The sequence below is a fragment of the Canis lupus genome, chromosome 22, assembly GCF_048164855.1.
Source record: "Canis lupus baileyi chromosome 22, mCanLup2.hap1, whole genome shotgun sequence".
In the NCBI taxonomy this organism is placed as follows: Eukaryota; Metazoa; Chordata; class Mammalia; order Carnivora; family Canidae; genus Canis; species Canis lupus.
In genome coordinates, this window is record NC_132859.1 from 35,070,114 (window position 1) to 35,085,231 (window position 15,118).

General features: G+C 38.5%; 1 long non-coding RNA gene across 1 annotated transcript; it reads right to left on the minus strand.

Annotated features, from left to right (window-relative positions):
* Positions 1 to 1,053: 1,053 nt before the first annotated feature.
* Positions 1,054 to 14,793, minus strand: LOC140614479 (uncharacterized). Its single transcript, XR_012015334.1, has 3 exons — positions 14,668 to 14,793; positions 6,761 to 6,897; positions 1,054 to 3,204 (listed from the first exon to the last, which is right to left on the minus strand). It is a non-coding gene; the product is annotated as an uncharacterized lncRNA (long non-coding RNA).
* Between the last annotated feature and the right edge of the window lie 325 nt (positions 14,794 to 15,118).

The window sequence follows — 15,118 nt, forward strand, 5'->3', positions numbered from 1 at the left end:
AAATTAACAAGTCTAAAAAGAATTTCATTTAGATACAGTTAGTTGGAGATTCCCATGGGAAATCCAGGTTGTGAATTTGTACAACTAAGGCAGCAGGCCAAAGCTCTGAGGAGTTGAGGATGCTGTTCAGAGCATAGCCAAGGTGATAGGTATTATCGAGTTCAGGTAGAGAAGGGAAGGAGTGAAATCAGAAGAGCTAAGAGAGCAAGAGAAAATGGTGGAATGTGAGATACCAGTATTAGGTCTGGTGGACATACCATGATAATTGAGGAAAAAGGATGGGAAATTGTTGGGAGATTGTGGGACTATGAAATTTAAGACCTTACAGGAAGAACTATTGCAGGAGATAACCAGGTATAAGATGTGTTCCTAGCAAGGGGACATACATAGAGATCATAGGTGATGGTTGTTGTGGTAAAGGAGGTGAACGATGAGCACAGGTGGGGACTTGTCATAAAGAGGAAGATCCCTATGTGTTAACTGAGCCTGTGGGAATGATTCACAAGTTATTGGTAGGTAAAGGTTTGAACAGGTAAAATGCATTATGGCCAGAAATTCAATGAGGAGATTTCAAAGGTGTATAACAACCAATGGCATGGAGTCAGAAGTTGGAGCTACACATTTAGAAAACCCGTCTTCAATTTAGAGCTCAAGAAAATAAGTGGTCTTCCAGCATTCCAAATAAAACCCAAGGGATGGGATAATTCTCTCTTCCTGGATGTTTCACAAGGCTGGTATGTGGACAAATGAGATAAGGAATATTAAAGTTCATGGCTAGAACACAAACTTAGGAGATGTTGATGATATTGAACCTAAATTCAAACCCCCATGTCAGTTACCTTTGCCGCTTACAGGATTTGTCTCATGGTGGCCTGAGGTTGTTGTCATGAGTCCAGTCATGACCAAAATGCAAACTATTTTAGCAGGTAACCCCGGGAACTATAACACTGGTATGTGATCTTTTGGTTCATGATGTATTGGTATAAACACAGAGTACTGATCAAATATAAGGATGTTGGATAAAAATAACATTAAAACTGATATGGATATCTGAGAGCATAGAATTAAAAATTCACTTATATGTTTAAAGTAAAGGAAAACTGTATAGAAATTTCAAGATTTGAGTGGATACTTTTGTTATACCTTTTCATATTTTGGAGCACTGTGCTTTCTATTCTCCCTGACTGCCTTTGTACCTAATAGTGGAAAAGTGTAATACTCACACCCTGCAGATGTTGGAGGCATTCTGAAAGACAATGCCAAAAGATTCTCACTGAGAGCATTGCTCATATAAATGGATAGCTTTCTGAAGTGCTAACATGGAGATTTCCAGAAATCTTTGAAAGTGTGAACTCTGGGAAATTTGTGCCAGGCATTGGGCACATTTCCATACACACCCATTAGAGGTAACCCAAATATCTGATAACAGGATCATTAAGTAAATTATAGGCCATCTTTGTAATAGAACATTGTTAAATGTTGATGTAAACATATGCCCAATATAAGGAAACACAATACATCAATTTTTAAAAGAATATTACAAAGGTGTTTCACATTAAACTCAGTTATCACTCATACATATGTCATGTCATAAGAAAAAATCATGTTTATATGAAGATACTAACATCGGTCATTTGAGAATAGTAGGATTTGTGTGCATATATATGATTTAAATTGCGTTTCTCTTTGTTCATCAGTATTTTCTATTAGTATTTGTCTACAACAAACATATATTGCTTGTGTGATAAATCTAATAATAAAGAGAAAATAAATAGAATAACTATGGGGAACTCACCATGGCATTGAGTCCTCCTAGAAAACCCACTTCAGGAAGAACAGAAATTTATTTATAGTGGATAAATTAGATCGGCTGTTTTTCTATTCCTGTTTTCTCATAATCCTATCCTGTGAAACTGCCCTACCAGCTTCAGGAGAGTTGGTTTTATATGCAGAGTGTTCCCTGTTGACCATGCTCTTATAGTGCTCTGCAAAGTACACTAGATTACAATACCTATTCAGTTTGGAAGGTCATGAATTGCTTCCTGTTTCCTAGTGCAAACTGGCTTTATGCTCACATGTTACTTTTTTGCTTCGCTACTGATTTGAGTATTGAGGGAAAGTCTTCAAGCCAGCTTTAGAAGGAGAAACTGCTGTCATTTCTGAATGCAGTTAATTAGAATAACATTTGCTTTTAAGTATTCAATATTTGGCACCGTTATCAGACCTAAAGGTTATGTTGTCCTATCAGATAAGCTGGGCTCCCAGGGATGTCTGTTGTCTCCCTGGACTGGTGCTGGCTAAATATAAGAATCTGAGGTGGATAGGAATAATTGCCTTAGATATTAAATCTGCACATTATAACCATGACGCTTACTTAAGTCTTTCATGGCATTATTGGCAGATGGATTTTCTCTGTATGGACAACTTGCTCTTTGCTCAAAAAATTTCTTGGAAAGTGAAAGAGGGAAAGTTTGATTTCCTTGAGCACACTGGGAGCTTTAACAGGTTGAGGTAACTTTCAGAGGGGAAGCTAGTTTGGACAAAGGCTATTTGATTATTGGCAGGGCCTGACATGCATTCCTAAGTGGCTGGCAATTAAACTGCCCAATTAAAGAAACATCCTCCATGGAGAGCTTGAAGCATTACCCCTACCCTGATTTTAGCAATCAGCTGAATCTTTCTAACTGAACCACTCAAAGCATCATATATGTCTGTGCTGGGAAATAGCTTCCCTCCTCTCTCTAGGATTTGCTCATGAAAATGCCTAATGTTTCATGGTGACCAAAGTTCTGTCTCCCTCCGTGCCATGTGTCCTGTGGAAATGGGGTGGGAAGCTATCATTTTACTCTTTACTCTAATCATCTACTTTGGAGGGAAAAAAAAGGATAAGAAAAGTGTATATTTGGTAGGAGGTTGGGAGAGAGGAGGGAGGAAGCCAATGTGGGAAGTGTGTTCTGCCTCAGGCTGCATTTCTAAGTTGTTTCTCCCCCCAGGAACTAACATGTATTGGATATTTCACTCAGAAACTTGTAGTTCATTGTAAGAGATGAACGATGCATGAATAATATCAGCAATAATGCTCAGTGGGGCCCAGGTTCATGAATGGTTTTGAAAGGAAATCTTGGTTGCTTTGATGGCTTCATTCATCATGTTCTGGAGGAAGAATCCTGGTGTCCTGGGTACCTTTCTGCTCCAAATCTCTAGCTGAAACAAACAAGTCATATAAATTTCTAAAACAAAATCAAATAACCAATTAATTCCATTAATAAATAATTAATTAAAATGAATGCATAAAACTATTTCCCTTTTCTCATGAATTCAATTAAAGCAAACTACTAGCTTGAGGATTTGCCTTCAGTCCCTTTGACAGAGGTCATATTTTCTGAGGTCAAAGGTGCTAGATTTGGATGCCCTGCTACTTGGCCAGGCATACACTGGTTACTCTTTACTGTAGGCTCTTCCGGGTTGCAGGTTTAATATCTGCCTCTGTTCAGCAAAATTTTTATTGAGGCCGCTATGTTCTTTGGATGGTAGAAAATGATCCAGATCTTGGTCTCCCTACTTAAGGCAGTTAACTGATTAACTCCAAACTTTGATTGGAGTCAAAGTTTCCATCCTCAGTTGTGTACATAAAAATGGAGGTAATATTAAAGGGAAAAATAACAACAGGTCATTTAAGAGAAAATCCCAGAGAACATATCATTGGTTGCAAATAATAAATGCCATTAATTTGTGCTAGGAGTTCTGATGAAAGAGAAAACACTGGTCACAGCAGTTTCCTGCAGGATTTGAGAGTGGAAATAGAAATAGTAACAATTAACCTTCTCGCTTAATCTATACTTTCCTGATGGTTGAGTGGCATCTGCTCCAGGCACTTCTGAGGTTGGAAGGAGCTCATTCCATTGCAGTGAGTGGTTGATATCAGAATGCAAGAATGCAAGAAATAGAGAACCCAGGTAACTTCAGGATGTGTTTCAGCTGCTGGTCAGACCTGACAAGGCTGTGGAATGTTCCTGGGAACTAGCCACTCTTACGGCTCAGGGCTCTCTGGTACTCTGCGCTTAGCATGATTTAGCTTCCCACTAAGCGTTTTGTGATTTTTTTTTTTAATTAGTTTACTTGGCTGCTACTGGAAGTCCTTTCTCTTCTCTCCTCTTTACCCCTTATTTCAGTAATTGATTTGTGGATTTTGCTATCTTCTCCTCCACCAGGAGAATTAATTGGTTACTATTCCTGTGTATCAAACTATCTTTAAAGTCAGAACTATGTTATTTGCCTGTGATTGTGTGGGTTGGGACTTTACCTGGTGTCTGCCAAGATGTTCTCCCTGATGTCCATGGGGATGGGAGTATCTTGAGGGGCATCTTTACTCACAAGTGATGTCTGAGCTAGGAAGTTTCAAGTTGGGCCTGGTGAGGGACAACCTGACTGGGGTCCAAGTCCTGTCTGTGGGAACCCATTTTCCCCATGTTGGCTGGGTCCCTCATTTCTCCCCAAGCAGTCTCAAGATCTCTCTTTTCCTGTGGATTCTCTCTCCTTGTCCAGCAGGGCACCTGGACTTTTGTGGTGGCTCAGTGGCAGAAAGAGAGCAAGGCAGGAGCTGCTATCAGAGAGAAACAAACCCAGACATTAAAGTGGTAAGGACAGATTTATTCATTAGTAACTGCTGGAGGAAGGAAAGGAGTCCAGCATGAATGGAACTCAACCTCACTGAACAAAGGCAGGAGACATTGAAGGCTGGGGTGTGCTAGGGGAAGGGCACTGAAGGGTACACATGGGGTAGTCCACGTGACTGAGTCCATGTGTATCCTAATTGGCACTAATTCAGAGGAGAAACAAAGTTCTCATATCCTTTTTAAAAAAAATAACATTTAATTTGTTCATTTGAGAGAGAGAGAGAGCATAGGAGAGAGAACGCATATGAGCAGAGGATGGGGCAGAGGGAGAGGTGAAGTAGACCTCACTGCACAGGGAGCCCCATGCAGGGCCCTGATCCCAGGACCCAGGATCATGACTGGAGCTGAAGGCAGATGCTTAATGGACTGAGCCACTCAGATGCCTCCCAAAGTTCTTGTATCTTCCTGGCAGGAAGTAGTGGTTTAAGTTAAAAACAAGGCATCCGCTGACATTAGGCCCTTATCTTTTCCCAGGAACTAGGAGCAAGAACAGTCATCTCCCTGACTGTTGGCGCTCAGGTTCATGAGAAAACATTCTGGGCAGTAGCTTTACATCTCAAAAGGTAGAGTAAGGATTTATACTAAGACCAGACTCTGGGGCCTATCTATCACCACGTTTTTGCTATAACAGTGAACACTCCTGACAGTCTTGAGCTTTCTCAGGTAGGCATTTTAAAGAGAGGTGGTAGTAGTGTCAGGCTCATCCTAGGGATGTGGCCTTCTGCTGCTAGAAGCCTTATTATCATTTGGGCAAGTCTTATATATAGTGCAGGGGTTTGGATGGGCCCATTAAGTGCTGAGAGTTTTGTTGTTCCCACTGCCAGGCATTCTTAAGTCCATAGGCCCAGAATTCCAGAGCTTCATTTCAGCTACATTCTGTTGACTAAAGTGAGTCAACAGACCCAACCCAGATTCAAAGGGAGGGTATTATGCAAGAGAGAAGACCAAGAAGCATTGTTTATTGGGTCTACAATTGTGACTGAAACACAATTACAGTTACTTTGTCGCTACCAAGAGTGGGCCATTCTTGTGGGACAGAATATATATGCTGGGCCACCAGCCAACTCAAAGGCAACTGCCCCTCTCTTAGGCAGAAACCTGGCTCTAGCTCCACTCAACTATGGCAAAGGTGGTTGAATTTGCCACCACAAAATCGACATTGAGCATGAAAATTCCCACATAAGGCAATCCTCCTGGTAGGTTTATTTCAGTTGGGTGTTCTTTGCATAGAAGGTATTCAGCATTTCCAGAGACTCCTTAGTATGACAATGAGTCATTGCCTGGGGGTCAGCTCTATCTGGACCCCAGAGGATACTTGGGTGTTATGTCCTAAGGTTTCAGAGGTAATCAATTGACTACTGCAAATTATTATTATTTTTGAATATGGCCAGATTTTTTTGTTGTCGTAGTTATTGCTGCTGGTTTTTACTGCTTCAGGGAGTTAGCAGAAAAGAAATATGGGCAGGACCTCATAATCCCACTCCTATGACTTTTTCCAACTCAGATCAGTTCCACTGACACATATGACAGAAGTGATGCATATTGATAAGCCTATTAGTATTAACCCAGTGTAATGTGGGGGCACTTGATGTTATATATATACATATATATATATCATATATATTATATCTATATAAATATGTTATATCTATCTATCTATCTATCTATCTATCTATCTATCTATCTATCTGAGTATATATGTACATTCTAGAGCAACATTCTCAGTGTTTTTCCATAGTGGCTCACATGAAAGTGGCTCACATGTCTATTATAATCACTCTCTACAATTCCCAGTATACTGGTTATAACTACACCCTTCTTCCCTAATAAAATACATCTTAAAATGCAAATATGAGAGATCATGATTATCAGAGAAATCACCCTAATTCTGCTGTAACTCATAGATTATATAACTTCAAAAAATCATTTGTTACCCCATGCGCTGCAAATTCTGGGAGACACAAACAGTAGAACAGTTAAAAGGGCAGATTCCAGAGTGAATTCTATATTTTATTTCCTGTTTGTGTCATTTAAGATACTCTTTCAAACTATCTCTGTCATTCTCCCCTTGTCTGAATACCTACCTTTCACTTCAATGTGCATAGAAATGTCCTGGGGCTGCTGTGATGCTGCAGAGTCATATTCAGTAGACCTAGGGCGGGGCCTGAGATTCTGCCCAGAGAAAATGCTGATGCTGGTCTAGAGATCCAGTGAGTCCATCCTATGAACAGAATGCAGCCAGAGAGAAGGGATGTCACTACAAAGGTTAGGTTTTGAAAGACTGCGACCTCTGTCTTACAGTCCCTTGTTCTCTTTCTTTCTATGAGCCTTCATTCTAGGGAAAGCAAAGTACTGTGTTATGAGTAGCTCACAGGAGAGGCCCGAATCCTGCTGACAACAAACATGAACAAACGTATAAGTGGCTTCTCTCTGAGCAGGGCCTTGAGTGACTGTGGTCTCTGCTGACACATTGATTAGATATTGGTAGGAGATCTAAGCCAGAGGACCCAGCTAGGATATGCCCAGAGTCCCAATCCTCCAGTGACTCTGAGATAATGTATGCTTGTTGTCTTAAGCCATTAAATTTTAAAGTCATTTGTTTTGCAGAAATACATAACTAATGCACATGCTCTCACACATATGCTACTTCTTGCGCTCATTCAGCAAATAGTTCTTGACTGTCTACTAAATGCTAGGTTTCGGGGAAACAATGGAGACAAAATAGATGTGACCCTACCTAATGTCCTGGTGGAAGAGGCCAACACAAACATTAACTTATTCGTAATTTAGAATTTAATGGAAAAATAACTTAGAATTTTACAAGCCACATTAAGTACCTGGGGAAAATGAAGGGGCAAACTGAGACTGGAAAATTATAATGATGATGATGGAAGCAAAGAGAATGGAAAGTCAGCTGCTGAAATGGAAGGGGAGGGAAACTCCGGGAGGAGACCTTTAGGCAAAGACAGGAAGAACAGGAAGCAGACGACCCTGAGACTATGAGGCGACCACACTGGAAAAGGAGGCAGGGCTGGGTCACACAAGGTCTTACAGGCTATGCAGAAGAGTTATGATGTTATTCTAACTGCAGTGGAAGTGTCTTTGAAAGGTTTGAAACAAGGGGCAGCATAGTATAATGTGTGCTTTGATGAGATAAACTCTACTGCTGCATAAAGGATGGATCATACGGGGCAAAAAGGTGTGTGGGGAGACCATCAGGGGGCTGTTTTGGTTTCTAGGCTAAAGATGTCAGTGACATGCACTAGGCTACTGAAAGTGATGAAATGCCATGGATATGTTCAATGTATACAACACCCTTCCTACCCTGCTCTCACATCCACTCATCCAGACCTGCAGGTATTCACAAATTATCTTAAAGATTTTCTTCTCCAGAAAATTGTCCCAGATATGCCAGACTGGGCTAAGCCTCTATGTAAATCTGCCTCAGTATTTAATAAAAACTTAACCATAATAATATAAGATATGTATATGTAGCTTTTTAAACAATAGGTACTTCCTTAACTAGATTGTCAGTTCTTGGTGGGCAGGAACAGAATTCTGTTTTCATCTTCAGCACTGTGGTCCAGTGCTAGGCACATAGTAGATATTCAACAGATACTTAATTAGAACTAATTCAAGACATTCTGTTTCTATCATTATTTTGAGACCATGGCTTCACTCTTCATATGGAAATGTGCTTCCTTCCATCAGGAGGTAATTTAAATATTCATCCATTGTTGAATCTTGGAGGTTCTGTGTTGATGTTTTTCTTTGTTTGTCTTTTTTTGTTGTTGTTTCTCTTTTTTGAAGCATATATGGAATCACAACCATAAGAGTTAACAATTTTATCGATATTCTCTGTAACCATTCATAAGCAAGCAGGACAGGATCAAACAGCTTGAAGACAAAACTTAATTTAAGTAAAGACATATATATTTGTTTATTGGACCCCATGCAAAGGGTTGTGATATGAAAAACATGTGAGAAGAAAATGTTCTCTATCTCTCTCATTCTCCCCTTGTCTGAATACCTACCTTTCACTTCTTTTAGATTTTCCCTTCTTCCTTTCCAGGCCCTTGTAAGGAAATGTCTATGTCATTTACTGTCCCTGACAAAGCCACACTTTACTGGACTAAGTCTACCCAAAGTAGGGTTATCAAGGCACCAAACCAAAAAAAAAAAAAAGTTGCAGAAACTTGGCATCACCCTTCTGAATGGTGGCTCTTAATTCCAGAGGATATTGTCTGGGTTATGCCTGTGAATTTGTAGTGTACCTCATGTCAACTAAAGTTGAATATTCTTGCCTATTTAGCTGGGTTTCTCGTGTGAGAGTACCACGATATTGCTTAGAAACTTCCACTGTGATAAAAGAGTTATTAAAATAAGAATTTACCAGAAGTTTAGAGAAAGTTGAAATGGATGGTTCATTGACACTTGCTAATATGGCAGCAGAAATAAAATGGTGTCTTAAGCACTTAGTGTTGGATGACATTCACACTTTCGCAAAACTCTACAGTGTAGAAAGTTTTTGATACTAAACTGTCCATTGTACATAGTTCTAACGCATTGTATTGACCACCAGTACCTCTATAATGATAGATTGCACATTCAGACTTCTAAGCATTAAATATAACTTTTAGTATACTTATTTCCAATTCTTTTTCTGGATTAAGTTTATCATTTTTTTTAGGATTTTATTTATTTATTTGAGAAAGAGAAAGAGAGCATGAGCAGGGGGAGGGCATGGGAAGAAGCAGACTCCCTGTTGAGCAGAGATCCTAGATACTGGGCTCAATCCCAGGGCCCTAAGATTATGACCTGAGTCAAAGGCAGATGCTTAACTGACTGAGCCACTCAAGGGCCTCTAGTTTATTTTTTGACTATGCCATTCCTATATATCAAAAATTACTAATTTTACTAAAAAATACATAGTCAACTTGTGTCAACAGATCAACAACAACAAAAAAGTGAAATGACTCAAGAAAATTTAGACATTTACGTTTTTCCATGCATATTCCATTTGGAATAGTCAGAGGGTTCTAACTTATAATTTTCAAAATAAAACATTTGGACAGAGGCTAATGCATTTCACTGGTCAGATAATTTTTTCTTCACCATTATTAATCCATGGAAAGAAAACTGTGAAACACAATTGAAAATATATCACAATGAATTTTTCTCTTATCATTTATTAATAGAGTAGCCAGAGTGGGGGAAGAGACATAAAGCATGACTAGAGGCACAGATACATTTTCAAGATATTTTTAAGGCTAATATAAAAGACAGGACATCTTTTGGTCGTTTCCTTTCAAGGAGTCTTAAAGACTAATAAGCTCTTCAAAAAGGATTTTTTGATCATGGTCTGCAGGCAGGGAAGCTATAACATGTATCTTCCTCTTCTATATACCTGAATATTTTAGGGGCAAGGCCACGTCACAGGTAGGACATACAGGCCAAGAAATTCCCTTGGAATTGGTGGCCATTGGGCTAATTTCTAGGACATCTGGAAGTATAGTCATTTCACTCTAGCTATTGTTATGTTCTCAAGTTAACTGTATTTCATTCACCATTAAACTTTCTCTCAAATCCTTGGAGGAAAGCAGTTTAATAAACTCATCCACAGGAAGTTGCTTATGAGTGAAACAAGAACAGTAAATATCATTTGCTGAGTCTGAACAATGGTCCATAAGGTATCATTGATTATCACAGTTTATTTTTAAGCTTCAGCTAAAGAAACTGGAGCTTAGAGAGACTTTATAACATGCTCAAAATTATAGTTAGTAAATGGAAACATTAGAATGTGGAACCCAATGATGTTACTCTGAAGGCCATGTTTACCTAACCACCATTCTAAGGTTTATTCAGGACAAAGAAAATATTTGAGGCAAGAACAATTAAATGAACAGAGATTATCACTAATGATAAAATTCCAGACATTGTGGTAGGTAGATATGGAGAGATTTGCTGAGAAATGGTAGCTTGAGAGTATTTAAAATCACAACATAATGACAATTGCTGTCCGTTTTGGAAACATACAATGGAAGAGAGGAATTTAGCAAATTTGGGCTCTGTTTCCCATGTCAGTCTCCCCTTATCACCATTGTCCAATGGCTGCAGTTGATTCTGTATTGGTGATCAATTTTCTTTTGCTCAAACAATTATATATACTTATCTTAATTAATTAATTGATTGATTAATTAATTTTCTTTGTTTGTCTTTTTAATTGATTGATTAATTTTGAGAGAGAGAGTGAACACATGCAAATAGAGGAGCAGAGGGAGAAAGACAAGCAGACTCCTTGCTGAGCATGGAGCCCAACATTGGGCTTGATCTCACAATCCTGAGATCATGACCTGAGCTAAAATCAAGAGTTGTTGCTCAACTGACTGAACCATCCAGGCACCCCTGTATATATTAAATTGAACTGGTTGTCAAGATTTTAAAATATGTTCATTATACATAAAAATTATTATTTCCTATTTATTTTAAAAATCGGGAAACCTAGCAATACTAAGCTTGCATTTTCTTGCGGCAACAAGAAGCCAGAACTGAGTAATGGGCAGGTCCTATAGATAGAGCCTATGCTCTTTCCGATTTCTCACCATCCTTGCCCAGCTTGCTCCCCTCATTCCTGCTACATGTCTTACAGCGCTTCTGAATGCAACCTGCATAGGTCGCCGCAGCTGCTTAGCTGCTATAGGCATTTGGGACCCCTGATCTTTCCACCCCTGTTACAGAACTAATAATGCAAGTCAGGTCTGTAGGCAGGCAGGGACTGGTCTCAAATGACAGTTCTGCATTTCAGTGGTCATTTATTGAATGCTTAGAGCAATGGTTCTCAGACTTCACTATGCATCAAAATCACCTGGAGAGCTTGTTAAAACACAGATTACTGGGCCCCAGCTACAGAGCTGCTGATTAAGTAGATCTAGGGAGAGTCCAGGAGTTTGCATGTCCCATGCAGCAGTCCCAGGTGATGCTGAAACTGCTGATCCAGGGACCATACTTTGTGAACAGTGTTTTGGGAAAGCACTATTGTGGACTGGATCATGATAAAATAAATACTCTGTCTTCTACCACCTTTTGTTCTTCTATGTAACTTGCTTCCTGGTTTTTCTTAAAATTGTATGTTTTATTTAAAAAAAAAAAAACTTTCTTTTTGTCTTATTTTCCTTGAATTTCATCCACCTTTTAAGATCTTCCAGCTGGATTAAGAATTAAACATATATTACATAGGGTCACCAGTCATCCACCTGGAATGACTTAAAGATAGGAAGGTAGTCTTGATATGACACGGAGACTTCCTCCCTTCCTTACTTTTATGATATATTTTTTCTTTTATGATATCTTTTCATGTCCTACATTATGGTGGCCATAAACTGTGGCTGCAATCCAGATGCCCCCCTCATTACTGCCAATCCCAGCCAGATTTAAAAACTAGGGGCTTTTCCATTTCTAACAGATAACAGTCCAAATCCATATCTTCTGCAAATCTATTTATACTACACAGATGGCTGAAATCATCCAGAAGAATCACACTTTGAAATCCAGAGAAAGTGAATGTACAGCAAGAAAAAAAGTAGTTTGGCTATTTTTCTGCTGGCCATTTTCCATGATGTGTATTTTTTTCACATATATGTGAAATATATATATATATATCAAAGACTTTTTGTAGGGGTCAAAGACAGGCCACCGCAAAATGTGCCACTTTGACATATTCATTTTAAATAAAAGTTATAAATTAAATAAAAGCTACTTCAAAAACTTTTGTCTCCATAAAGCAGGAAATAGATCTTTCATGTGAATGGTACCCTCCTTGTGTCAGGAGGTAAACTGACATTCTTATAATTAGGGGTAGGAAATTCAAAGCCAAGAAGGCTACATAAGCAACTCTTGTTACTTTTATTAATTTATAACCGCAGCCTAAATTCTCTTTAGAATTCCTTGCTGGGATCCCTGAGTGACGCAGCGGTTTGGCGCCTGCCTTTGGCCCAGGGCGCGATCCTGGAGACCCGGGATCGAATCCCACATCAGGCTCCCGGTGCATGGAGCCTGCTTCTCCCTCTGCCTGTGTCTCTGCCTCTCTCTCTCTCTCTCTCTCTCTGTGACTATCATAAATTAAAAAAAAAAAAAAAAAAAAAGAATTCCTTGCTAACTAAAACTCCTGAACATAAGTTTTCTTTGTCCTGTCAATTCCCCAACAAATTTATTATCTCTGTATAAAAAGTATAAAATCTGTCTGCTTTGGCCATTTCTTAGGTCTAATTTTCATTTTTGAGCCTCTATGTACACATAAACTTTTTTTCCTTCCTCTCATGCCAAAGTAATTCTAAGATCAGCTGGAAGAGTTTTGAAAGGTAGATAAAAATTTTTCCTCCCAACACTACTTTTGCTCTATATGTAAACCTCTCTTTAAATAAATTGCAGTATATGCCATGTGCCTTCAAATCTTTCTCAGTTCAGCTTAAATAAAGGGTGGCAAGACAGCAGGACTGAGAGGCATTGAAGAAAAGTAAGCCTGATTGATGTGCTGTGGCTTCCAGCTTAAGCAATAAGGTGTGACAGATTTCTGTGTATCCAGAATTGTGTCAATTTTATGTATCCTATCTTGCACAAAGGCCATAAACACTTCATTCCTCCAATGACCTTTCAAGCCTTCATTACATTTAATAGGTGATAGAAGAAGAGGAAGAAGAAGGAGTGGGGGTGGAGGGAGGAATGAGAACCATGGAGGCATATTTGTTAAGGGCTTCATTTAACAGGAATATTTAATGAGATGAAGATATACAATGACCAATATAAGGCAAGTGTGCCAACACTAGACTTTTCTGAGTTAGCAGATATTTTTGATCAACAATATGCCTCTAGTTGCAGCTATATATAAGGCATAGCAGGTCTAGAAAAGATGGGAAACAAAGCATAAGTATACATTAAATAGACACATGGAACAGTGGTGATGTGATTTATTATGCACCAACTTTGTACCAGGTTCCATATAAATCATAGAATTATAGTCCATCAAAGTAACTTCAATTTCTATTTAATTATAAAGGTGTATATTCTCGTAAGAAAAGCCATTATGTAACCATGAAATTTTATGAAGCAGAGAATTTGGATTTTGATTGTTCATTTTGAAAAATGATTATGAGTACAAAAATATTCCTATAAATAGAGGATTCAGTTTATTGCATTTCAATTTTTATTTATAGATTATTAGCTATTTGACTAAGAGGTGACACAAGACAGAGACTTCAAGCTAAAATTATTAGGATGTCAAAATGAAGATAAAGAATGTCAGAAATAATAGAGTAAGTTTCTGATGACTCATGATTTAGGTTACAAAGGATTAATGCACAGCTTTTCAGATATATCTTCCCGTTGGGTAAGATAAAGTATAACTAAAATTTGAAAATAAAGAACCATTTAATGTTTTACTTTCCAGTGGGCAATAGAGGTATAAAGTTTTTCTATAAGTTTTATGCCTGAATGCTATTCCATCACTTACTAAACATAGGATCTACTTTTAGTAATATGTACTTACATTTCAGGACATCATTAGCTGCATTTTACTTATGTTCGAAAAAGGATCAGAATGCCTGCTCTTCCTTTCTCCACTGTCTTTGTTTGAAAAAAGAACGATGCATTAAGGAGTTGGTGTCAGGATAGGAGAAATCTTCTAATGTGAATTGTATGGTCTTAGTAATGGTTTTCTCTTAACAAGCTTCCAATAATAAGAATTTAGGGGCAGGTGGAGGGTGACAGGACAAAAAGTTTCTACTTAAAGGCTTCTTTCTTCCCTGTCATACAGTGAAGCAATTACCGAAGAAAATACTGGCATGATGTTAAGGATCATCCACATCCTCAGTCTTCTTTTAAGTTATCACCTAGTTATAATGGTTCTCCCAAGATGGAAATGTGGACATATGAGAATAGAAAGGAACAAAATGAATTGGTGATACATCTACCTCTGGTTTTGAGTTAGCAAAATTACCTCAAAATCATTTCTTTTCTCACTGGAAGATGTTTCTTTTTCTTCTCTCTCTCTCTCCTTTTCTTTGTCTCTCTCAACAAAACTCCATGAGGAAATGAAATGATTCCTAAAGAACCCATTCTTGTCTCTCTACTTTTGGTCATTAATATAGTTAGTCTGTAATGAACCCAGAGGCACAAAGTGCAAAGTGTTCCATGAGGTATAACAAATGAATCCTCTTTCAAGATACCAGGAATGTGTGTGTGTGTGTGTGTGTGTGTGTGTGTGTGTGAAAAGCAATTTTTAAAAGAGTGCCCAAGTGGTCTTCATTATTCTAATATAGGTAAGTGCTCCATTAAATTTAGCAATATCTTATTAAAGGTGTGAATAGCTGTAGATTGAGACCTTTACTTTATCTAAACATGGAGCAGTCAGAAGCTTCTCATACCTTTTCTTCTATAGTCTCAGGACT